The following is a 25,747-nucleotide window of genomic DNA, read 5'->3' on the forward strand; positions in this document are numbered from 1 at the left end:
GTCCTGCCTATGAATGTATTTGGGCTGTCTATTCTTATAACCTTGTCTTTTCCCTCCTTTCTTAAGTATCTGAAGTGCCATTTTGCTCCCACTTCATTTTGGAGCTAAACTTGTTCATTTACTCACTGGTTGGATTTCTGTGGTGTATTAGTGTGGGAAATTGAGCTGCTTATGCTAGAGTTATGTTTTCTAAATGACTGATTAAATAAATGTATATTCTTTTACCAAGAAACCTTGTGTAAGTGTTTGCTTGAATCATTCCATTTGTTGGTCCTTTTGTAACTTGTTCTACTGCTCACTTAAACTCTTGAGATAAGTCTGGCTGCTCAACGATCGCTATCACTTTACTGTGTAGTACAGGCTTGTACCCAGGGTGAAATTGTGCTTACACTTGTAGTCCTAATTGCCTTTAGTGTTCCCAAAGGCTATTGTAGGTAATTCTGCCCAACAATGATAAACAAACTATACCCTCGCATATTCAGGGGCATTGGCAAGCCAAAGAACAGGCAAATCACACTTCATGTAGACGAAGCCGTACGAGCCGTGGCACAACACTACCGCGGAATCCCTGTCAACATACAAAAAAAGGTATAAGATGAGCTACACAAGCTGCTCGAGCAAGATATCACTGAGCCAGTCACAGGCCCTACCACCTGGGTGTCACCATTGTGCCACTCCCTAAGAAAGGGTCGGAAGCTATACAGCTCTGCATGGACATGATACGCCCAAATCAAGCAATAAGGAGGGAAAGGCACCCGCGCCTCGCATCACCGATATGATCCATCTATTGAACGGTGCCAAGGTATTCTCCAAGCTTGATCTACAAAAGGGGTACCACCAACTAGTGCTGAGCCCCGAAAGCAGGAACATTACCATGTTCATCACACAATTGTGCTTATTTCGCTACAAAAGGCTGAGCTTCAGGGTATCCTCGGCCGCCGAAATCTTTCAGGCAGAGGTGCACAATATCATCAAGTACATACCAAACTGTCTCAACTACAGTGACGACTTAGTAATATTCGGCACAGACATCAACAAGCACGATGAAGCACTCATGAAGGTGTGCAAAGCCCTGGATGACGCAAACCTGACACTGAACCGTGACAAATGTGAGTTTCAAAAGAGCACACTTAAGTTCTTCGGACACACTTTCTCTGAGAGAGACATGACACCAGACCCGGAAAAGGTTGCTGCACTAAATGAAACCACACCACCGGCAAACGTGTCAGAACTGCGCTCTTTTCTAGGATTGGCCAGTTACTACACCTGCTACATCAAAGATGTTGCCTCGGTAAGTGAGCCACTGAGACTATTAACCCGGCTAGACACCACGTTTCACTGGACGGATGAATGCCAAAGGGCCTTTGAGACCATCAGAGAAAGGGTTGCCAAGGCTGAAAACATGGCTTACTACGACCCAAGTCGACAGACAAAGCTGACTGTGGATGCAAGTCCCGTGGGACTGGGAGCCATATTGGCCCAGGTGGACCCGAGAGAACCCTCTCAAAAATACATCGTCGCCTATGCCAGCAGGAGCCTCTCTGCCACTGAACAGGCATACTCACAAGCAGAGAAAGAAAGGCTTGCAGTGGTGTGGGCGTGTGAGCACTTTCACCTCTTCCTATACGGCAAGCCTTTTAGAGTCATCACAGATCACCAAGCCCTCCTGTTCTTATATGGGAACCCAAAGGCAAAAATGCCACCCCGCATTGCCCGATGGGGACTGAGGCTACAGGACTACTCTTGAAATTATCCATCGGCCCGGGAAGGGTGAGAATCCGGTGGACTTCCTGTCCAGGAGGCCCCAGGGAGGGTGCACACCAGAACCTTCAGTAGGTGACCGATACCCCAGGTATCTGATACACCAAACTACCCCAGAAGGGATCGATACGGAAACCATAGCGAGGGAAACCGAAAACGACCTGGCCTGTCAGATCATATGTGAGGGACTCGAGTCAGGCATGTGGAGGAGGGCGAAAGAGAGAGGAAAAGCAGAGGGAGACCACACTCATGCAGAGGTGGAGCGCCTCATACAAGTGAAAGATGAACTGGCACTATCAGACGATCACCTCCTGCTGAAAGACTACAAGTTGGTGATTCCCACATCCCTCAGGGGGAAGATGATCGAGCTAGCTCATGAAAACCATAGAGGCATGGTCTCAACTAAATGCATGCTCTGCCAGAAATTGTGGTTCCCGAACATGGACTCCATGGTGGAAGTCACTCTGAAGGCCTGTCCCATGTGCAGCCTCATCACTCCTAACCGACACCTGGAGCCGCTGAACATGTCTGAATTGCCATAGGGAATATGGGAAGCGGTGGCAGCTGACTTCTTTGGGCCCGTAGAAGGGGGGAAATATGTCTTGGCAGTGATGGATGAATACTCTCGATATCCGGACGCAACTGATACCATCAACCGCTGCTCATCACGTCATACCCGCCATGGACTTCCTCTTCTCGGCCTATGGGATCCCAAAGGTGCTCAAGACGGACAATGGACCACCCTTTAATGGGCACCAGTTCACACAGTTCACAGATTACCTCTGGTTCCATCATCGCAAGATACCACCCCTCTGGCCTCAGGCCAACGGCATGATAGAGAGCTTCATGGCCAACCTCAAGAGAGCGCTGCAAATAGCCAAGCTAACAGGGCAGCCCTATGAACAGGTGTTGAACCAGCTAATGAGTTACTACCGGAGCACACCTCATAGCACCACGGGGAAGACCCCAGCGGAAATAATGTTTGGGAGGAACACACAAACGCATCTCCCTCAAGCGAGGCATATTAACAACCCCCTGATTAAGACAAGGAAGTGCGGGAGAGAGACAAGGCCACGAAAGCTTGCATGAAGGCCTATGCCGATTCCCACCGAGGAGCAAAACCACCCCAGATTGGAGTGGGCGATGTGGTAGCCGTCAAACAGCCACAGACGCACAAACACAAGTCTGCGTTCCAAGCAGAGCCCTTGCTGGTCACGCAGATGAAGGGCTCAATAGTCACCGCACAAGGACCGGAAGGGTCCATTACTTGAAATTCCTCCCACTTCAAGGGAATTCCATCCCTCGGATTGAGACGGCTCAGCGGACAAGTAGTCGTCTCCATTGACAATGCGTCAGACGACCCCTACCAGGGTGACACGATGATGTTCAGGATTCTGATCCTGGGACTCAATTGGGAAGTGAAGCGTGCAGCAGTTCCCCAGTGCCCGCCAGTGCACTTCCCCAGAGAGCAAGGAACAAGCCTCGTCGGTAGATAGAGGAAATGGATTAATGAGAACCGCTAGGCAATCACCTGTTGTGATATGTGTGGCAACTATTTAAAATGGGGGAGATGTCATGTTGATGTCTCCATGGAAATGGGGAGGTGGGTGTTGGGAGAGGGAACTGACGTGGAGGAGGAAGTGATAATCTGGAAGAGGAGGAGTTGGGAAGTACAGAGAAGGAGTGAATAAAGAAAGGTGTGTGAATGCAAGCACCGTGTCTTTGTTCACGTGCGCCACGAGTCCTGCAGGCAGACCTACAGCCCCCATCACAATATCTTCATCTGTGCTTATTAAAACGGTACCCTCGTCTTTAAATTAATCAGTTTTTCTGCAAAGACAGGGAATCTGAATTTAGCCTACTGAATTCTTAAGCAAGTCGCCGTTGTTGAGGTAGCCTCCACCTGGTTTCCTTGGTCACTGCTCTAGTCGCTGGCAGCAGCCACTATACTGCTTGTAGTTGCTGGCCTCAGTGCAAGAGTACATATATGCATCTCCATAACATCAGTTATGTCTACAGAAAAATCACCAAAACAATCAAGAACTTCCTTTAGCCCTGGAATGTTTTGAAAAACAGATTAACAATACCTAGTTTCGTTTGAGGTTTAAACATATGCCCGCCCATACAAGTGTAGCCTACCACTCTGGTACATTGTATGGTATGTTGTATTCTAATTGGATGATGTTTGGAAAAAGTCCCCCTGCAGTCGGGTTCCATCCCATAGCTCTGGTATGCCGGTCTTTCTGTGGGTTGCGATTTAACTGCTTGAAATGATTGTGATGTTGCAAATCTCACTCTCTCGCTTTGTTTACCTCATACATCTTACTGTGCAGCCTCTCTATCGAAAAAGATGTGTGTTATATTAATGCTGCGAAGGTCACTCACGTTGCGTTACATTGCCAAACACTTGCATGCCGTTCGATGTCTTCTTTAATTTAAATTTAAATGTTATGTTTAATAATTGTGATTTAAATTAAAGAGGGGTGTTTAAGAAAGTCACAGTACATTAGTATATGTGTTCCATTTACCTGCATCTCCTTCCAAGAATGCTCACTCATTTTCAAACTTACATTTTTATGTGTCAGTCATTGCCCTATAAAGTGCATCATAAGATCCATTGACTTTGTTCCATTCTATTACTATAACTGTTGGCTTGACATATCCGTCTGAGATTTTCCAAATAAGTTTTCTGAAAACTGTGGTGGCAATTTGTGCAATGGTTTAAATCAGATATAAAGCATTAGATTTCCCTTAGGGTAATACATTTAGCAGCCAAACGTCCTAAACCACAGAATAGAGTTGCTTCAAATGTGAAACAACATTGGCACACAGCTGTGCAGATGTGTCATTTGGAGATTTGGTTCAAATCCATCCATTATTTGTTTATATAATTTGGTCCAGCAGGGTGCCCCAGGCACCAGAATCTTTTATCTATATTCCATGGTGCATTGCAGCAAATGAGGATTTTCAGAAATGAAAAGAAATCGTAAATGTTATCCACCAATTCGAGCAGTTGTCCCAAGAATACATGCGATAATGAAGACCGTATGCACTCATAATGAAGCTAGGAGGGGAAAGAGGATGGTTGTCTTTAGAGAAGATGTGGAGATGTGAATTAGGAACAGTTGGGTTCTGAGAGATTTTGGCGAGGACTCGAGAAGGCTATTTTTTATTTTGTTTTCATCTTTTCACACAAAGGGTTACATTCTTACGATCTGTTCAATTGAACAGTGCTGTTCCAGTAACAAGTCAAATGAATATTGGACGTACATCATAGGAAGAACAATGTGGTTCAAATGGCATTTGGAGGGCACTTGAGGGCACGCTGGCTTCATGATGTATCTGGGGAGACCTAAAAAGGGCAATTGGGGCACATTTAAAGTGTGAGGGTCCTTTGGAAATCATTTTAATTTTACTGCATTTTTGTCTTCTCATGAAAATACATGACAATCTATGAGACGCCTAAGCACAGGGGTGTTTTGCCATTGGTGAGATATTCTTGCAATAAGTAGGCAAACAATCATGTACCTATGAGATTGTCTTGCAAGAACATATTGAGGAAGAAAAATACTGTCTAGAAATGTCTTCTAAAACCTAGTAACTTGAACGTGGATATCTGTCCCAGTCCTTAATTATCGTAAAGTGCCCACTGGCCATCGCCTTTGGCCATGGCTGAAAGTCTTGACCTATAAGCCACCGACTGTGGACAATTGGCCACAGCCAGTATGCCATGGCCTTTTAATAGGTAAAAATGACATGGTGCATAGCATAGAAACATTTGGACATTTTAGTACTACCTGTGCAGTGAAATATATCACAAACAACTCTTGACATTAAGTGAAAAGCTTTAGGTGAAATAACATAAAACTGATGGTTTATCGCAAGAAACCCCTTGCAATTCGGCAAGTATTGGAAGCAACAGCCCCTCAATTCCAAGTCCCCCTTGTACAACCCATGTGCACACTGATGACATTTCAGATGACCTCCTTGATGACATCACTGATATCATCCCTTATTACATATAAAAAGACCATGCTAGAACCTAGGGCACACTGATGGCATCATATAATAGAAAATAGATGTCAGAATACAAATATTCTCTGGTCTATTTCAAGACATACGACAAACCTATTATACCAATCGATGTGAAGTGCATGGTGCATAGTGCATGGTAACAGGGGGGGTAAGATTCTGTGGAACCATTATGAGATTATTTGGAAAGTGCACATTTCTTTCATTAAACAATCACTTTAGCATCACTTCAACTTAACTCTTTTTCATTTATATTTGTTTTTTTGTTGCTTTGAACTGCTTCAACTTTCTCTTAATTAAAGTCTTCTCACTGAATGTACATACAAAAACAGAGTGTCTGGCATTAGCACCCTGCCTTTTCCATTTAGTGGACATTTTATTTCCTCTGAAAATATTCTCTCATCACCAATTAGATCCCGATGTAGCTCTTACTGGCATTTCCGAGCACATTTCTTAAAAAATCACAACTTTCAGCAAAACACAGATTGCATGTGATTCTAGAAAGTTCAGGCAGTTTTTCTGAAGCAATTTGCCAGCTTGAATAAATGTCACCATATTGTGAACTGCTATTTATTTCTTCTGTAAATTAACAGGCTTGTAAATGATAATGGTAGGATATTGCCATGTGCCAAGGGCACTAGCTTAAAGGAAGGACATGTTACACAGGTGTTCTTAGTTAACTGTTTATCGGTTAGTTGTAATCACTGATGTTACATCATTAACAGCAGTGACATTTCACATCCAAAAACACCCATCGTCAGTGCTACTTTTTACACTAAGGTTACCATGAGCAAAAGCCCTCTCAATATCACTTGCAGCCAGTGCTACTAGTGCACTTATATCTCAGGGCCCATCACGGTCAATGTTCCTAATGTCCATATGTTTAAGAGTTTCTCATCAGTTTGAGCACCATCACTGTACCAATGTTTTTGTTAAGCATTACGACCCGATCCGGCGGGCATCCCGGGTTTCCAATCCGGTAACCCTGGGTGCTGAGAGCATTGTATTTTGATTGAATGATCGGGATGCCTCGTGGCGTCCCATTCATTCAAACAGAATACTTCAGCAAGATGGCCACCTGGGAGCTGGAAGATTGGGCTCCCCTCTTCCATTTCCATGGTGGCCAGCACAGACAACATGAGGAGGAAGCAGCAGCTGTGGCACCCGCAGCCGCTGCAGAAATCAGGTAAGTGGGGTAGAGGGGATTAAAAGAAGAATATAAGGGAGGGTGGAAGGAAGATGGTGGGGTGGGGGGAGCAGCCATCAGATTACTTGGAACGTGTGCTTAGATCAGTAGCTTTAGCCTGCGTTCTGAGCAACCAAACCTGATTGGTTGCTACCCCCGCGAGGGTGCTAATGTCCATTAATGTCATGGTCACACTGTTCATCAATTCCAGGACCTGATTACGTGTCACCAAAGTACATTTGTGGAAGTGCAAGTTAGCCTTCCTAGAAGTTTCCGTCTGTGGCCATACATTATATTCTCCCCAGAGACCAATACTGCAAGTGCCTCTGTGTTCCTTGACGTCGGGGTGCCCAGTTATTTCATCTAGAGTCCCTGCGTGTCAGCAGTAGCAGTGGTTGCACCCATACCACCAACACAACCTGTCTCTGTTAACAGTACTGTGTTTGACTACGTTTACGAAATTCAATTGGCAGGATTTGGCTGAAACACCAGGGGGTTCTTATTGTCTTATTGTTTGCAAATTAATTACCATGCATACAATAAGCATGTTTTCAGGGAGAATGCGACAAACCATCAGATTTAATCTACAAGCAATCCTGGTATAACAATTAGGAACAAATCCAAGTAAATTAGGCATAGTACAGACGCTTTGAAGCAATTTATACATCTGAATCACTGTAACTTTCGCTACCGTTCATACTCAATTCTTACTGTTTTTTTTTTATTTGTAATTGTATTCTTCATATGTATGTAAGAGTAAATCAGGTGCAATCCAAATGATTATTTAATAGTGCAAACAATGCACATTTGAATTTATAGTTCTCCAAGCGACTATTGGGAATAAAAAATGCATTTAACCATCGACTTGAGTTTATACATTATTACAATGGCAATTGAACACACATAACATTTTAAAAGAAACTGCTGACAGATTAATAACATCTAATGTCATTGCAGTGTTGCATCTCTGAAATGCCCCTGCATAGGACAGTAACAATCAATCTAAAGTCACACTTAATAACAGCTGGTCATTGACTTCTAAATATTATGTAATGCTGCAATTAGCAGTACACTAAAGATAGACAATACACAGCCAGAACTGAACATATGAGTCACTCATGCCACGTTCTGGGCACGAGACCACTCCTGCTCATGAGGAACACAAACAGAAGCATATGTCTGCTCCTTGATGCCATCATCATTGCTGTTTCCCTCCAAAATGTACTTCCAAAAGAGGCCAGGAAAAAGGCGAAAAAGATTCACTCTTAAATGTAACCCTGGTATTCCCATTACTAATGTATACATCAATATGGTCTTGGCGGCAACACTGGCTGCCATTCTTCTCTTTACCCCTGACCTGGACACAGCAGATCGTAGTGTTATCTAAACTTGCAACCATTTCTAGAGGTATATATGGAACCCTAGATGAAACGCCTGTCATGACCACCCTACGTATATGAAGCTGGTGAGTAATGCTACAAAAATAGAACAATTATGGTTCAGGAAAACCTTAAGAAACTCTGATTTTCTTACTCTCTTCCTTCTCCCTCCCGCCACACACCTTCACCCTTGCCGCCTGCCTGGAATTCATTCCCACAACAAACCTCCAAAAATTGCCTTAACCCTTTCTAACTCTAACCTGTATGTGTTTTGCACACCTCCCTTTTCCACCACACTGTCTGTCCCAATCCTACATTCAGTTGGCTGCTCTATTTCTGGATTATTAGCCCATGTTGTGGTAAATAAACAGAACTCTAACTTCTATTTAGGGAGCCACACGCTAGGCACCTTTTTTTAAAAAAAAGTTTTATTGTATTTTATTTAATTTAAACCGTTACAAAGATTTTACAACAAAAGAAAGAAAAAGAATAATATTACATCAGTACAAAAAAAAGTTAAAAAAAGAAAGAACAAAGTTCATCACATACATAAAAGTACCATGTACATATTCATAGGCACTTAATCTCAATCAAAATGTTTAAAAAAATGAAATAATCTCAATTGAATCAAGCAATTAATAATACTAAACGAGCAAGAAGGAACAGATTAAATTAGAAAGTTAAGAATTATAAAGTTATAATTCTATAGACGTTCTTATTCCCACTTCGAATTGTTAAAGAACAGAGAATAAAAAAAAAAAATCTTGCTAATTTGTACAGAGCTAGATTTACAAAATATAAAGGCTTTTCAAAAAGCCTGCTAAAGCCAGAGCCTCATGTATATTTTGTACGTTTAAACATCATTTCCAGATGGTATCAGTACTGCATTCTGCATTCAAGAAAGGTCCCATAAATGTATTCCTACGTGTTGTTAGTGCTTCACCGTCGACTACCACATGCCTTGTTGTTTCTGGCGCAAGACTACAAAATCTACACCCCATCTCATTATCTGTAACATGCCCTCTCCTAAACATTATTTCTTTAGTCAACAACAGATTCCATCGTAACCTTAGTAGCAGCCCCTAAAGTAACGATTAGGAAACTGTTTTAATATTATTGCGAGAGTTCCTCAGTGTTTATGTTCGTGAGGAAGATTGCTCATAGATGTGGAAGAATTAATCTACTCCGGAGAAGCCGGGAGTAGTCAGATGTAACTTTGGGGTCTTGTACGACAAGGGAGGAAGCTCCAAGAGTCTGGTATAGGGAGTCCGGTTGGGGACTTACATTTGGAAAACAATGTTAATAGGCACCTTTCTCTCTTCAAATCTATTCATGGCTGGCATCAAAGCCTCCCCCATTCATTGGTTGGCATAAAACAAGATAGGATTAGTACACAAAAATTACTTAGAAGTGTGGGCCTGGAGGAGAAAGTAAAGCATGTCTCCATGAATGAATTTCACAATTCACCAACACGTTTGCTGAAGTCTTCTGCAATTGAAAAAGCTACAGAACATTTTGCTTCACATCAATTGACAGAAAGCCTGCTACTGTTTTTGCAAGACAAGATCAAACGCAATGAATCAGTGATATGACAAGATGCTGTCATGCCCCAATACAGGAAACTAGGCTCATATCCATCTTTTTCTTTTTTTAAATCCATCACCCTTATCAATATCATCAAAATAGTAAAGAGCATTCAATAATTGACTGAACAAACCTTTCTTTGCCCTGCCACTACTTCAAAATAAAATGTTACCTCCCTTCCAACCCCTTATTAACAGCTCCTTTAAACATGGAGGCTTCCCAATCCCCAATGGGAAATTCCAGAATGTCCACACTCCTGAAAAGCGCTAGAGGTGACCTATAGGCACCAGCCAACTACGGCCCCATTGCCAACGTTTCCTGTATTGGCATGATGCTAGAGAACATGATTTTCCCCTAACCGATGCAACATATTCAGACCATCAAGAAGCATGGAATTTGTGCTATGCTTCATTCGGGAGTAAATCCTTCAATCCCTAGGACGCCAACAGCCTTCTTATCCTCACCCTACTGAACTGGTCAGCCACTTTGACACTGCACATCATAAAACTCTACGCCCGCAGCCCCCCTCCAGCACTCACCATAACATAAATATTTACCATTACTCACCCCCCACATACATATGTGAAATAAGTGCATTTTAAAAAAGAAATCAGCATTTTTTACCACAGGATAATCTCTGAAACTTTATTAATGGATATCGGCCTTTCTGGACAACAGAGCCCCAAGTGGAATCTGAACCTGTGTTCTTTAATGCCAATGTCAACAAATGTGAAGGGCTGAAAGACTTGTCATCCCCTTGGCTCTTTAATGTCTACATGAAGCCTCTAGCAGACCTCATTGCTCCCATCATGGTGGATTTTCAAATCTATGCAAATGACTCTCAGGTGTTCTACACACTAGAAGCTCCCCCCAATGCTTACAATTTCATCTAGACTGCTTCTCGTGCATTCAGACAATAATATTTGTCTGAACACATCTAAGATAGAGATTTTCTCCTTTGATCACTCCTCTGCTCAACTTCCATTCACCTGGCACTGCACTATGGGACCCCCAACACGGTACTTTCATCAAAACATTAGGGGCCCGATTCATGGGAATGTGCGCAGAAATCCCATTAGGGCTGCACTCTGAGAAAGTCATGGTGCGATCCTGCATGGAGAATAGAAAATGCCTGCCCTGCAGATTCATGGAATTCAATGCGCAAAAAAGTAACTATATTCACAAGTTGAAACCAGAATGCACCCCGACAACATGCGTATGAAAAATCGTAACTCGGTAAAAACCCTGAAAATCTGCATGCAAACCCCCGTAAACTGTATGTGCACCCCGCTTGCATATGCACACCCCTAAGTTAGATCAGAACCCCAGTTGTATATACGCACCCCTAAATCCGATATGCAAACCCTCTTCTGCACTATGATTCAAATGTGCAAATGTACTTACGTTTGCCTTCGGGTGGCATAGAGATCAAGGGATTTGCGCGGCCATTACTATGCCCAAGGCTGTGTGAATGGTTCCATGAATACATGTCATTTGGCGCAATTTTGGACGTACGAGGGATTGCCTGCCGGCTGTCCCTGAGAACACCCACTTTTTCGCATGTTCTTGCCTATTTTCTGTGTTCCACCCCCTTTCCAGCTCTCTGCTCAAGCCAAGCCATGCTCTGCGTGGTGTATCGCACAAGGTGATTGATGGCTCGCAGAGATGTGGTGAGCCTGCATGAACCCCACGCATGTCCACGAAAAAACTGCACAGAGGATTCCATGAATCGAGGAACAGGGATTTGCGCACAGAATGGGACACAAATTCCCCATTTTCACAGAAATAAGTTCATGAATCCGCCTTTTGTGCTTCATGTTAGAAAGCCTGATCTTATTCTCTCAAGAATTCCAAGGCTTCTCAAAAAGAACTCAATGCTACTTGCATATACATCGGAGAATTCTCCCATTGTTGAACATGTTGCATTTAAGTGAAAGTGGCAGGAGCTATCGTGCTTTCCGGTCTGGACTACTGAAATAGTCTTAATATTGGCCTCCCAAAACATTTTACACCAAGGCCCACTAACAGAGAATAAGGTAGCCAGGCTTATTCCACTACTAACCACAGAGACGACACAACCTCAGCACAAAAATCACTCCCTTGGCTTCCGGTTATAGCTAGAATGTATTTCAAACCCTCAGTTTTATTGACCATACATAGTTCATTCCTACTTGATGCAGAAAATCCTAAACATTGCCCTTCGAGGCTCCTGAAATCTTCCAACTCCAAGCTTCTAACATTGACCACGCAGCCAAGGAAAAGAGGTTCTGTGGCAGACGTTTCATTGTGACAGGCTACTCCCAGAGAAATAACCTCCTTACTGGCCTTAGAAACAAGGTGTTCTGCCTGGGATTTTGGAGACTAAAGCTCTACACTTCAAAAGGCTTTCAACACAGTCTGCTCAATGACATTGCCTCCCTTTAGATTTCAGTTGGTCAACTGCAAATAGTTTCTGCTGGAACCAATTCTACAAAATGTGTTATTCGATGATTGCAGGTCTTTACATTGACAACTCAAAGTTTCAGTCGGCACAGTTTAAAAAATGAAATCTCAAAAATGTACGTTTGAAAATGCACCTCTCTGTAAACTTTGCAGTGCTATGCCTTGTGCATTTAATGTGTTATTGTTATCTTTAAAATGCTTTTCTCTGGCTGCCCTTCTCAATCACTCGTTGTTCCCTTCTGCATCCTACCCTTCAATTCATACGTCCCATCCTGCTGTCATGTATTTTGTTTATATTTTTAAAAGAGGACACCGCACTCTAATTGTCCCCCATTTGTTACACCGGCAATTGTGCTTTGTTTCCCAAAACTGTGTGTTCTTCTATACTTTTTTTAAAAAGGTGCTATTTTAATCATTAAATTAGATCAATTGCCTCAATGTCCCCTTCCAATCTTCTCTCTGCTTCTCCTGATTTGCATTGGTTGATGTATTTGCCAAACTTCATCTCACCGTTGGTTTTCAAACTTGTGCGGTTAAACCTTTTACAAACATTAAACAATAAACTTTCTAACACTTAATTTATCATCAAATACCTTGTGACACTGCACCGCTTTGCTGTAGGGTGAAAAACAAGAGTGATATTACTGTACTGATTTAGTAAAATAACGAACAAAAGCATTGGACACCAATAACCAGAAACAGGCAAAATATGGATGGGAGAGAATTTTCTCCATAGCATTTCAGATGATACCCAAGGTCCAATATGCTAGCAAATGGACTCATTTAAAACTATGTGTACAATTTTAATGCTAGTAGGCTGCCTTTGAGTAATCCCATGAGTATTCATAAAATAAAAAGATTGCATTTAATATCCCTCTGTCAGATGTGATTGTTTAATCATAAAATCCAATATTTGAAAATATTGGCTGTTTAGTATTTGGTATCAAGACCCATACATAAACAATGCCTATGTAAACAAAGCACGTTAAGGTCAAGAGGCATTGATGCTGAACAGTAAGGCCTAAACCAAGTTTAAGAAGTGAGAGAAATAGGAATTCAAACTGAAAGGACAACTGACATGCACAACATGACTGAGAAAGACATGTGAATGAAGAGGAAGAATGACCTTCTATGAAGGCAGAGAGCCTGAATTGTTTAAATAAGCAATGTTTCTGCAGATGTGCAGGAAAAGCCAGTTCCCCAGAGTAAGGCCAGTATGTAAGAACAATAGGTCAGGTGACTTGGACTTCATATTAACAGTATCAGGGGCGAAAGTGTAGGGACCCTGAAATCATGTAGAAGTTGACAGGGTTCCCATCAAGATGCTAATTGACTCAACCACATTAAAAACCGGTTGACAAGGGCATGTTTACAAACGCACTGACAGAAAAGTTGTGAGAGCAGAGTATTACCAGCCGGTCCATTAGGTATGGTATGGGTCCAATAGAAACACTCTGTTTAAAGTAGGATATTCTTTGGTATAAAGAGCATGCACCAGTTTGAAAGATAAATGTACTGAAGAAGGACTACAGTAGACAAATATTATTTAAGAAAGTACTCAGCAAAAAACACAGTCAGGCCAACGTATGTATGCATGAGAGACAAACTTGGGAAGGAAGTTTTAAAGCTCAGGCAGAATAACATCATAGCACCTATATGATCCTCTGAATGGCTCTCATCTGTGGTGCTGGTGAGAAACCTGAACAATGCAATATGGTTGTGCATGGATTAGAGAGACTTAAATACAAGCATATGGGTTTCAGAAATCCCCTGCCAAACATCAGTCAAATGATAGCAACAATTGTGCCAGCATCAGTGTTCTCCATGTTAGACCTGTCCTTGATTACTAATAAATTGAACAATAAAGCTCCCAGATTTAAAGCACTGAGCCCACATGTAACCAAGAGCCTAAGCAGAGTTCTCAACCAGCCGCAAAATAGAAGAGAAGGCATAAAGCATTTATCTCAAAGGCCCAGATTGTTGAGAGGAATTCATCTACATTGCAGTTTGAGATTGTGTGAGTTTTCTGCTGCCTAAAGCACTACAAGAATTTAATATGGGTCATACTTGTAAGGATAAAGACAGATTACTAGTCACGGGTGTGCATGCTCTGCAAAAACAGCATTTGAACAGTGTCCCACTGTGTCTGCAGGTGAATAGCAGACATTATACAAATCAATGCAAAGTTGTACATATTACCGGATGCAAGAATGTTGCGGCAGAGTATCTCTCGGGGCACCCAAGATGAGACATAAATGAGACAACAGAGATGATGCATACTCTAGATCTTGCAGATGTAAAAAGACGTGGTCACTGACTAGAGAGGCATTGGAGTCACACTTATGTTCTCACAAACAAAAATGTAAAATTCATCATCGAATCTATAAAGCCGCTTTACAACAAGCAAAGAAAGCTTATTTTTCCAAGAGAATTTCAACAGCCCATTCTAGTATTACTGGGTTTTTAAAAATATATCAGGAACTGAGTACCTTATCAGAAGCAACAAATAACAACATTCCTACCCAAGAATGTGCTTTCTTTTTCCACACCAAAATTGCAAAGCTTCGTTAGATGATTGCCATTGAACCCAGAACCTGTGCCAGCATAGAGGACACATCTTTCCATGAATCATCTTTTAAGTGGTTTGTTTTAATATCTAGTATGGATATAATCAGAAAAAGAGTACAACGATTAAAAATGACAGGCTCATCCCTAGATAATCTTTCCCCTAAATTTATGACAGAGCACATTTTCTTGCTGGCCGAGGATTTAGTTAATATCATTAATGCCACATTTCAAAGAGCCATTTTTCCACAGCAGTTAAAGGAATATCAAGTTACATCTTATTCCAGTAGACCCTGTGAATTATCTGTATATACTCATCCTTCCATTCCTGAGTAGAAACACAGAAAGACAAGAAACGTTCTAACTTTAACACTATCAAAAATGGCTCTTTGCTAGAGCTCAATCTGATTTTCTCCACCTCCACAGTACAGAGACGATAGTACTCTTTGTAAGCGAAGGCTTAGAGATAGAGGTGCTGTGGCTGCACTGACCCTTTTAGACCTGTCAGCAGTGTTTTACACAGTTCACCACACAATTCTTATTCAACGCTTCAACTTTGATCAACATATCAGAGTCAGCACTACTGTGGTTGGAATTATTTTTGAGTCGTCAGAGGCAGATGGGAAATTTCATCTCACCCAGATGTGCTCCCTTATGCTGTGGCACAAAAGGATCATCACTGTCCCTCCTGTTTAACAAGTATATATATATATATATATATATATATATATATATATATATATATATATATATATATATATATATATATATATATATATATATATCCTGTGGTCCAGATAATAGAAAGGTGGTGCCTTAAATGTCAGCTATACGCTACTCTGATACTTTTTGACCTCGACATGAATGATGGTAGCATAGTGTAGAACTAGTTGGGTCAGTACAGCGATGAATAAAAGACAACTCGCTTTCCATTGAGAGAGAACAGCCCTGCTCAGTGGCTTCCCCAGTGAACCTCCTCTCCTTTTTCCATGGCCGTCTAATCTGGTGACTCCACCCCCAAATACCCCTCCTTGCTCCTCTTCCTCACCTGTGGATGTGGCAAGAACTTGGGAGTTCTTTTTCAACAACCAGCTCTCATTTGGTCCGGAAGTAGATGCTATAGCAAAAAATATGCATTTTCATCATTATAACATCAGCCGATGAAAGCACCTACTAGATTCTGGCCACTTGAAGATCCTAGTTCAGGCAGTCATAATTGCACTATTTTTTGTCTCGTTATCTTGGCATGTAAATTAACTTAATTTTCAAAATGTAAGCAGGGCAAATTTGTGCAGTGTGCGCGATTGTTTGCATCAGAAAATGAGACCATGGGGCTCGTTACGAGTCCGGCGGTAACCGAGGCGATATTACCATTCCGCCTCTGTGATTCCCGGAATTACCGGGGCATTACAACCTCGGTTTCCCGGGAATCACGGAGGCGGAATGGTGTTAATCCCCATTCCTATTGAGTGCTATGGGAATGGGGATTAATGGGAATGGGGATCATGGAAACACCGGCAGCATCTCGTGATGCTGCCGGTGTTTCCTTGTCCGCCTGCAGGCGGGCTGTGTTAAACCCGCCAGGTCAAACCTGGCGGGAACATCACCTCCCGCCTGCAGGAGTCGGGATCAGGCGGTCCGGAAACAACGGTGGCAGTAAATCGTTATTTCCGGACCGCCTGATTTGTAATGAGTCCCATAATCTCTCAGGTTCGACAAGATTTACGTTGGCTACCAATTGAGGTCACGATTCAACAGGCACTCCTGCACAATTGGGAGATATTTATTTATTTTATCATTTATAAAGCGCACAGAAACCAGAGGACATTGAGGCGTTGTTACAGGTACAAGTTACATGTAGCCAGTTGGTGATTGACAATTGTATACGATTACTTAACAGTTCCATACATTGCGAGGTGGGGGAGAATAGTCGGTTACATACAGGCAGACAGTACATAGGATATATACCGGCAGACATTACTGCTCACCCCCGAATTGTCAGTTAAGTATGCACAGATAGTGGAGTCTGGGAGGCCCGGGGGGGGCAGGAATAGGCTAATTGAATTATGCAAACAGCCAGGTTTTGAGAGCCCTTCGGAAGATCCAATAGGACTCTTCGGTCCTGAGGGCAGGTGGGAGGGAGTTCAGTTGGTTGGCTGCTATGGATGGAAAGCTTGCTCCTCCCGCTTTGGCCTGTTTAGACTTGGGCTGGACCAGCAGATGGGCGTAGGGTGTTCTACTGGGTCTGAAGAAGTGTGTCTTAGTGTTTTCTGGGACAGGTAGGGAAGGGCAGACCTGGAAATGCACCTGTGTGTGATTAATAGGCTTTTGAAAATAATTCTCTTTCGAAGCAGGAGTCAGTGATCATCTCTTCGAGCAGTCGAGATGTGTTCTGATTTAAGGATGTTCAAGGATGCTCGAAGAGCGTTGTTTTTGGATGGTCTACAGTTTTTGTATGTTTTGTGCAGAGGTACCTGCAAAGAGCACATTACTGTAACCTAGCCTGGCACCAACAACTGCAAGCACAATAGTTAGACAGCTATCTGTGGATTAGAAGGGCCTGGTGGCATCAGAGATAGGGTGGCATCTAGGTAAACCCCCAATGGTTTCACCACAGGTGAGACTTGAATCTGGGTGCCATTGATGTTGAATGCTGTGTATTTAGGGTTGAGTTTTTTAATACTGTTGAGTGTCCGACCATAAGGAGCTCAGTCTTTTAGGCATTCAGACAGAGGCTGTGTATTCCCATACAGGCTTAGAAGGTTGCGTAGATTTCAGTTAGTGTGTTGCTGTCACAAGCATAGTTTCCAGAGAGGGGCAGGAGAATTTGCGTGTCGGCAAAGTAGTTGGGGTAGGTTATGCAAAGGGAGTCCCAAAGATCAAACAGTGGCTTTGAATCGATATTATAGAGTGTGGGAGAGATGCATGAGCCCTGTGGTACTCTGCATTTAATAGGAGCTGGAGGAGCACTAGCATTCTCGAGGAACACTCATCACTCTGCCCTCTAGGAAGGAGGCAGTCCAGGCAGTGGCTTCAGGTGAGAGGAAAGCTGATGTGGTAAGATGTTGACAGAGGATGTTATGGTCCACTAGATCAAATGCAGCAGATAGATCTAGGAGGAGCAGCAGGGCAGATCTTCCCTGGTCCCTGAAGTTAATCAATCAGATTTTTTAGGTCAAGGAGTGCTGACTCTGTTACATGGCCTGAGCGGAAACCTGACTGGCGAACTCCTAGGATCTGGTTAGCTTCCAAGTGGTGCTGTATCTGAACATAGGGTGCTCTGACCAGACATTTTAGCAGGAAGGGGACCGTGGTCATGGGCTGTTATTTGTTAGGTAGGGTGGGGTCAAAGGAACCTTTTGTTTTAAGAGGGAGAACCCAGGATTCTTTGATGTTGGACGGTGCTGAGCCTGCCACGAAGCATGCATTAATGAAAACTGTGATGAAGGGTGTCAGTGTTTCAGAGCAATTTTTTGTGAGCGAAGCAAGGCAGGCATCACATTTGCATCTCAAGGGTTTCAGGCTCTTTAGGATGTGTAAGGTTTAAAATTCCAGGATTTCATTTTGTGGAAGCGAAACAGTGGGACGACCTATGCCATTGGCCATGGGAGTAGTAGTGGCAGCGGTTGTGGGTGAGAAATTTTCAGAGTGGATCATTTTGTGAGGATTGTATTGTGAAGTGTATTAATTTTTTGTACAATGGCATTCTGAATGTTGGTGCACCACACTGTCTTTGATGAGGGTTGGAGGTGTGGCACTTCCCTGAAGATGGTGAATAATTCTTTGGTGTTGGGTTTGGCGTTGGCTACTCTGGCACTGAAGGTGGTAGCTTTGGCCTGGATGATTTATTTTGAAATTTGTTTATTGGCATTTAGTTAGGGTTACAAAACAACACCATCAGCGGGTGCATCTGTCAATATCAAATGAGCAAATTTCCACATAGTACAGCAGCATATTAAACAGTAACTACAAACAACAAATTAACATTAACCGTCTCCTGAGTCGTCTTGAACAATGTTCTACTGGTCTCCGACAGGGTGGATGTTTGGGTTATGGGGGGGGGCAAAACCAGTTCAGGAGCCTTCTTGGGCCGTGATGGTTTAGTTCCAAGTGACTTAGTTGGCTGCATGGATCAGCGATTCGTCCTGGCGAGTTATTCAAGGAGGTTTGTCGTCTGGAGAGTGGAACAGTTTTACCATGGTGTCTTTCCATGCAGTTAGTGCCATGCTCGAGTCTTCGGAAGATCTGGCTACACTATCCTCCCAGGCCCTTGTTTCGGCGTTCGCCCATTTCTCAAGTTCTTTATGCAATACCGTGAAGATCGGACCTGTGGGCTTTTTCCATGACATGGCCATAGTTCTTTTAGCCAATATGCACACTAAGTCCATCAGTTTAACTGAGTGCTTGAATTTAGCTAGTCTGGGGTAGGTTCCCAAAAGGCATTCATGCGGAGTCCATGTGTACCTGGTCAGACCCGCCTTTTCACACGTTTGCTTTATTTTGGACCAGAGGGTCTGAGTTTTGGTGCAGTTCCAGAGCATATGGATCAGGTTTGCATTATCCGTCCCGCACCAGGTGCAGTTCGGTTGTGTAGAATTGTTGAATATAGCCAATTTGCTTGGGGTAAGGTAGGTGCGGTATAATACATTTATCTGGATCAGTCGAAATCTGTGGTTTCTAGAGACCTCCCTAGGGAACGCCAGTGCTCTATCCCACTCCTTATCTGACATCTCCAGTCCCATGTCCGTTTCCCACTTAGACCTAAGTACTGCACTCCGGGGGTTAGGAGTGTCGATTAGGTGACCGTATATTTGGGACACCACCCTCCCGCCTTCTCCGAGATTATATAGTAGTGTTATGAAGGGGTCCATTTCCGGTTCCTCTGGCCAGGTTGCCCATTCTATTCGTGCTATTTTTCGAATCTTCTGGTACCAAAGGTATTGGCCAGAGGGGATACCATCCTCCGCTTGCAACATGGGGAATTCCCGGAAGGTTCCCTCAGCATATAGATCTCCCCAAGTGTATACCCCTTTCCTTTCCCAGAGTCTGATATTATGCAGATCGGTATCGGCCTTGCCCTGCCCCGATATTATTGGCATTTCCGGAGAGTATGGCTGTTTTAGTTGCCTGACCGACTTGGTTCTATGCCAAATTTTTCTACCCAGGGTCACCAAAAAGGGTGCATTGCGTAGCAGGTTTTGGGGGGCCCAAATCAGTTCTGTCAGTCTTACCGGAGATATCATGTCCTGTAGCAGGGGTGTTTCAGACGTGATCTCGTCTGCTAGCCATTTAGTTACAAAGCCCAGCTGGGCAGCAAGGTAATATTTCTCTAGATTCGGTAGTTGAATTCCACCTTGTTTGTATGGTAGAATCAATGTGGATAGGGCAACTCGGTGTCTACCACTTCCCCATAAAAAGTCCCGGATTATTGCATCAAGTAATAGAAAGAAGGGTTTAGTGATGTAGAAGTGCACATTTTGGAACCCGTATAAGAATCTGGGAAGAACAATCATTTTAACTATGGAGGCCCTACCCATCATTGATAGAGGTAGCTTAGCCCAGAATCCCATGGATTTACGCAGTCCCGGGAGTGCAGCCCTCGTGTTACATTCATGCATTAGCTCTGGGGTGTGCATTATCTGGATCCCAAGGTAACGGAATGAAGTGGTTTGCCAATTTATGCCCACCGAAGGAAGTTCTTCAGCAGGCCGACCCTTTAGTCCCGCTAGCGGAAACAAGCAGGACTTGGTTTTGCTGAATTGTATGCCCGAGACCTTCGCATAATTGTCAAGGACTTCCAGCATTGTTGGCACATTAAGAAGAGGGTTGTTGACATATATAAGCACATCATCGGCATATAAAGAAACAATGTGGTCTACCCCGCCTATCCTTATGCCCGCGTCAAAAAACTGCTTTCTAAAGTAAATAGCTATGGGCTCCAGACCTAAGATGTAAAGCATGGGTGAGAGAGGGCAGCCTTGCCTAGTTCCCCTACAGATGTCCCAGGCCTCTGACACATATCTCCCAGATTTTAGTCGTGCTCTTGGTTTATTATAAAGGATCTTAATCCACCTAATGAACCCCTGGCCAAAGCCGAATCCCTCCAGAACTGCCACCAGCCACTCCCAATAAATAGAATCGAATGCCTTAATGGCGTCTAAGGACAGTAGTGCATAGCATTCCTGGCTTGTGTCGGTTTGAGCTATTATGTGCTGGAGCCTGCGCAGATTCATGGTCGTGTTACGACCAGGCACAAAGCCGTTCTGGTCCGTATGTATTATGTCTCCAATTACTCTGGATAGCCTCTTAGCTAGAATTGATGTAAGTATTTTAACGTCATAATTAAGCATGGCAAGGGGGCGGTAAGAGTCGCATCTATCTGCGGGTTTATTAGGCTTGAGCATTGGGACGACCAGAGTTTCCCTCATGCTATCCGGTAGGGTCCCCCTTTCATAAGATTCCAAGAAGACTTCATGTAATAGCGGTGTTAAGGAGGGTTCATATGCCTTGTAAAATTCCGGAGGCAGCCCATCGCTGCCCGGGGCTTTACATGTAGCCAGGGATCTAATTGCCTCAGTTATGTCCTCGGGTGTGATGTCCATGTCTAAGGTCTCAGATTGTGTGGGAGTTAGTTTAGGCAGGCCAATCTCATCAAGAGTATCTAGTATTTGGTCTTGGGGGACTCGATCAGTGTGAGAGTATAATTGCATGTAGAAACTCGTAAAAGTATCATTAACACCCTGTTGAGTGTTGTGAGTTTCATCAAATTCATCCCGTAGTGTGGTGGTTATGTGTCTGGGGTGTTCTTTCTTGCAGAGCCAAGCTAGTAACCGGCCAGGTTTGTCTGCTTCTGCGTGTGCTTTGTTTGTTCTAGCGACAAAGTCAAATCTAGCTAATCTGCTCCATGCTTCAGCGCAATCCTCTCTAAGCGTACTAAGTTCTTCTTCCCTCTTCGGGGTGTCTATGGGGGCAGCTTCCAGTTTCACAATTTCCTGTTCCTTCCTGCTTAATTCGCTGCGCAATAGTTTCCTGATGCCACCCGCCTTAGCAATGACTTCTCCTCGCGTTACTACTTTTAGGGCATCCCATAGAGTACTGACGTGGTCTACGCTCCCAGTATTTTCTGATATGAAATTGTCTATGGACTCATGTAGCTCCTCTTTAAATGCCGGGTCTTTCAGGGCTTCCACCGGCATTCTCCACATGGGGATGGGAGGTTTTGGGCCAGTGTGATTCCATTCCATTAGGAGTGGAGAATGGTCTGAAATGGTTCTTCCCAGATATTGCGCATCCCCTATCTGAGGTAAGTGCTCTCTACCCACAAAGAAATAATCTAATCTAGTGTGAAGGGCATGTGGAGACGAGAAGTACGAATAACCTCTTTCCTCTGGGTGTATTTCCCGCCAAACATCTGCCAGATTTAGTTCATCGGTCATAGCTTTCAGGGACGTGGTGGCAGTGGAGGGCCCCCTTGTTGGAGGCCAGGACCTATCCAGCGTTGGGTTATGGACGCAATTGAAATCACCCCCCCATATAAAGAAGCCATTCCTATATTGTAGCATTTTAGTACTCAGCTCCCTCAAGTGCGTTGGGATATTGTGATTGGGGAAGTACGAATTCACAATACATACTTCCATCTGCTCAAAGGTCCCCCATATTACCACATATCTGCCTTCTGGGTCTTTTTCCATCTTGGTGAGTCGGAACGGTACCTGGGGGTTGATCCAGGTGTAAACCCCTCTTGCAAATCTGGAGTAGGAGGCCCCAAAGCCCTGTCCCACCCAGTGTTCCCTGATCTTCGCCTCTGACTCGGCAGTGCAGTGCGTCTCTTGTAGCAGAGCTATATCTACTTTTTTCCTATGCAGGTAGGATTTAAACCTATTTCTGCGGAGATAGGTACCCAGGCCCCGCACATTCCATGTCATTATCCTGAATTGACCAGCCATAATGGTTTCAGAAGGGGTCCGGGGTCAATCCACCTCTCATAGGGGCCATCTGTTAACTTGGCTGAGTCCCCACAAAGTTCCTTTAGCTGTAGGTTCAAACCCATCAAGTCCACTATTTCCACCCTCTCATCCCTTATCCTCATATTGACGTTCGGAGACTTACCAACTTTCTCAACTTTCATCTCGAAGGATGTGTTAACCAAAGGGAACAACAAGTAACTGCCCCCAGCAGTTGTTTCAAACTCACAACGCTCGGGGGCTCCCGAGCCTCCGGGGCCTCTCCAGGCCTTTCGGTACGGGTGGTGTGTAGGCATTCGGCCAACACTGTATTGGGTGGGGCGGGTCGCTGGTGTTCCTGCACTTGGGCCCTCGTGCTCCTGCCCAATTAAGACTTCTGTTAGTTGCAGCGTTAATTCAGGCTCCGCAGACAATGTCGTGATTGCTTAGTGTCGTGATCCTTTTCTCAGGCAGTTTCAATCGTTGCTTTATCGCTTGTTTCCTTTTTCGAGTTTTTCCGTGTCATCGGCGAGGTTGTTGTGTTCAAGCCACATATTTGCAGCCGCCGGAGTTTCAAGGAAGATTGCCTTCCCTTTGTACAGTATTTTGAGTCTGGCTGGGTACAGCAGCATATACTTCAGATTGAGTTCCCGTAGTTTAGCTTTTATCGGTACGAAGGAGTTCCGCGCTCGTTGCACCGTGGGGGTGTAATCAGGGTATATGACTATTAGAGAATCGTTCCTTCTGATCTCTCCGCCTTCTCTTGAGAACCGCAATATTACCTTTCTATCTCGGAAGTTTAAGATTTTAGCTATTATTGGGCGTGGGTATGAACCAGGTGGCGGCCTTTTCTGGAGAGACCTGTGGGCACGTTCCACAGAGAATCCCTGGGTGAGATTGCCTGCTCCAATTTCCTGAAGTAGCAGCGATTCGATGAACTCAGTGGGGTTCAGGCCCTCCGTGTCTTCCGGAATCCCAAGAATTCGAACATTGTTGCGGCGGGCACGTCCCTCCGCGTCCTCGGAGCGAGATTCCAGTCTAGCCACTATTGATTCCAGTTCTTGGACTTTTGCCTTCAGTTCACATGTGTCCTCACTGGTTTCTTGTAGGGAGGCTTCAGTTTTGGTCACCCTTTCCGTCAGGTTGCGGGCGTCTTGCCTCATTAGTTGAATGTCTGACCTGATTTCTCCTATCTTATCTTCCATGGAAGTTCGTAGGGCCGCAATAGCCTGCAGGATTTGAGTGTCTCGGGGGTCCGCCACCAGAGTGGGTGTCTCAGTCGGGGGATTGATCTCCTGCGTTGGTTGCTGCCTTTGCAAAGTCGTTGTGAAGGCGTCCATCGTTGCAGTTTTTGATCTGTTCTTTGGAGGTGACATGGCCCGGTTTGGGGTATCCAGACTTGTATTCTACGATATGAGCTTTAGCCTGTGACCAAAGGTTTGTTTCGGGTGGCCCTTATTCAGGCGGAATATGGTTACAGGTCCAGTGCGGATCCAGTATCTGACCCGCCGGGCTTTATGGGCTGTGTTTGGCCTCCAGTCTTCGCGTTTTGTGCCTCCGGCAGGCGGGGTGGGAGCTCTACCTTTTGGGCACACGTGTGAGTATTCAATTCTCTCCAACCGTTAGATGTCTCCGGCGGTCCCGTCTGGTTAGCGGTGTCTTTTGCCCCGGTAAGATCTGTGGCACTGTGGGGTGGTATTTGGGTTAGTAGGGAGCAGTGCAACAGACTGTTGTGGGTTCCCGGATGGTGGTGGTGCGTCCGGTCCCAGCCGCCTAGTCCAGAGGCTCGCCTGGCGTATTACTTAGCCCGCCAAATTTCAGGCATAGAATTACCTTCTGTGGATCCTCCGTATTGTGGGTGCTTTGTGGTTCCTTCTACCGGTTAAGATAACCAGGTGCGTGTATGGGACTATTCCCAGCGTGCCTCAGTTGTTTCCAGCAATCGGGTTCACCTTCCGCCTCCAACCGATGGGACCGTGTTGCGAGGAGTTATCCGTTGATAGCACTCGCGGTCTCCCGACCAGACGATTCGGCGATCCTCTTAACGGGTGCCGGCAGGAGCGGGCACCGAACGGTCCGCTCCGTCCCTGCTTCAGTGCACCGCTGGGATTCCCCGTTACCTCCTGTGCTCATCCTCCAACTGGGATCTCCTCTCGCTTTCAGTACGCCGTGAATGCACCGAGGCCACAACGCTCGTGCCGGTGTTAGTCGTGCTTCGTTTCGGCTGCTCGCAGATGGGCCCGAGACATCAGCCTCATCCAGCAAGCTCGCCGGCACTCTAGTCCGTCTCACTGTCGCGGCACTCCGTCAGCCTCCGTGCTGGAAGCCGCCATCTTGGGTGCCACCGGGGTGCCTTTTCCGATGCTCCGTTCACTGCGTTGCTGGTGCCGATTTTTTCCAGCGACACGGTCAAGTGCGGCAAAAGGGTTCTCCTGCGAGCACGTTGATTTGTGTCTCGGATCTTTTAGTTCAGACGCCGTTATATCGGCCGTTGTAGGATCATGGGCAGGAGCACGGCGGGTTGCTGACTTCACTCCATGCGTGCAGGCCACGCCCCTCCCTTTGGCCTGGATGATAGCTTGTTTGTACTGCCTGCATGCCCTTATAAATGCCAGCATTGGGCCATCTGAGGATGTTTTCTTCCAGCATGATTCTGAAGGTCGTTTTTTGGTGCAGAGGTCTAGGAGGTCAGGGGTTAACAATTAGTTGGTATTCCCTGAGGGTTTGGGTTTTTTTTAGTGCTAGGGGCGGGTGGTGTCTACTGCAGTAGTTAGGGTGGTGGCATATAGGTCTGCTAGAGTATTAGGATCTGGTGAGCCAAGGTGCTCCTGTTTGAGTACATCGAGAAATGGTAG

The 25,747-nt window shown here is 44.6% G+C and overlaps 1 protein-coding gene across 14 annotated transcripts in view; it reads right to left on the reverse strand.

Moving 5' to 3' along the window:
- FUT9 (fucosyltransferase 9) overlaps positions 1 to 25,747 on the reverse strand; it is a 1,273,880-nt gene that overhangs the window by 340,963 nt on the left and 907,170 nt on the right. The window lies entirely within an intron of this gene.

This window comes from Ambystoma mexicanum, chromosome 4p, assembly GCF_040938575.1.
Source record: "Ambystoma mexicanum isolate Mex_15411 chromosome 4p, UKY_AmexF1_1, whole genome shotgun sequence".
Taxonomy (NCBI): domain Eukaryota; kingdom Metazoa; phylum Chordata; class Amphibia; order Caudata; family Ambystomatidae; genus Ambystoma; species Ambystoma mexicanum.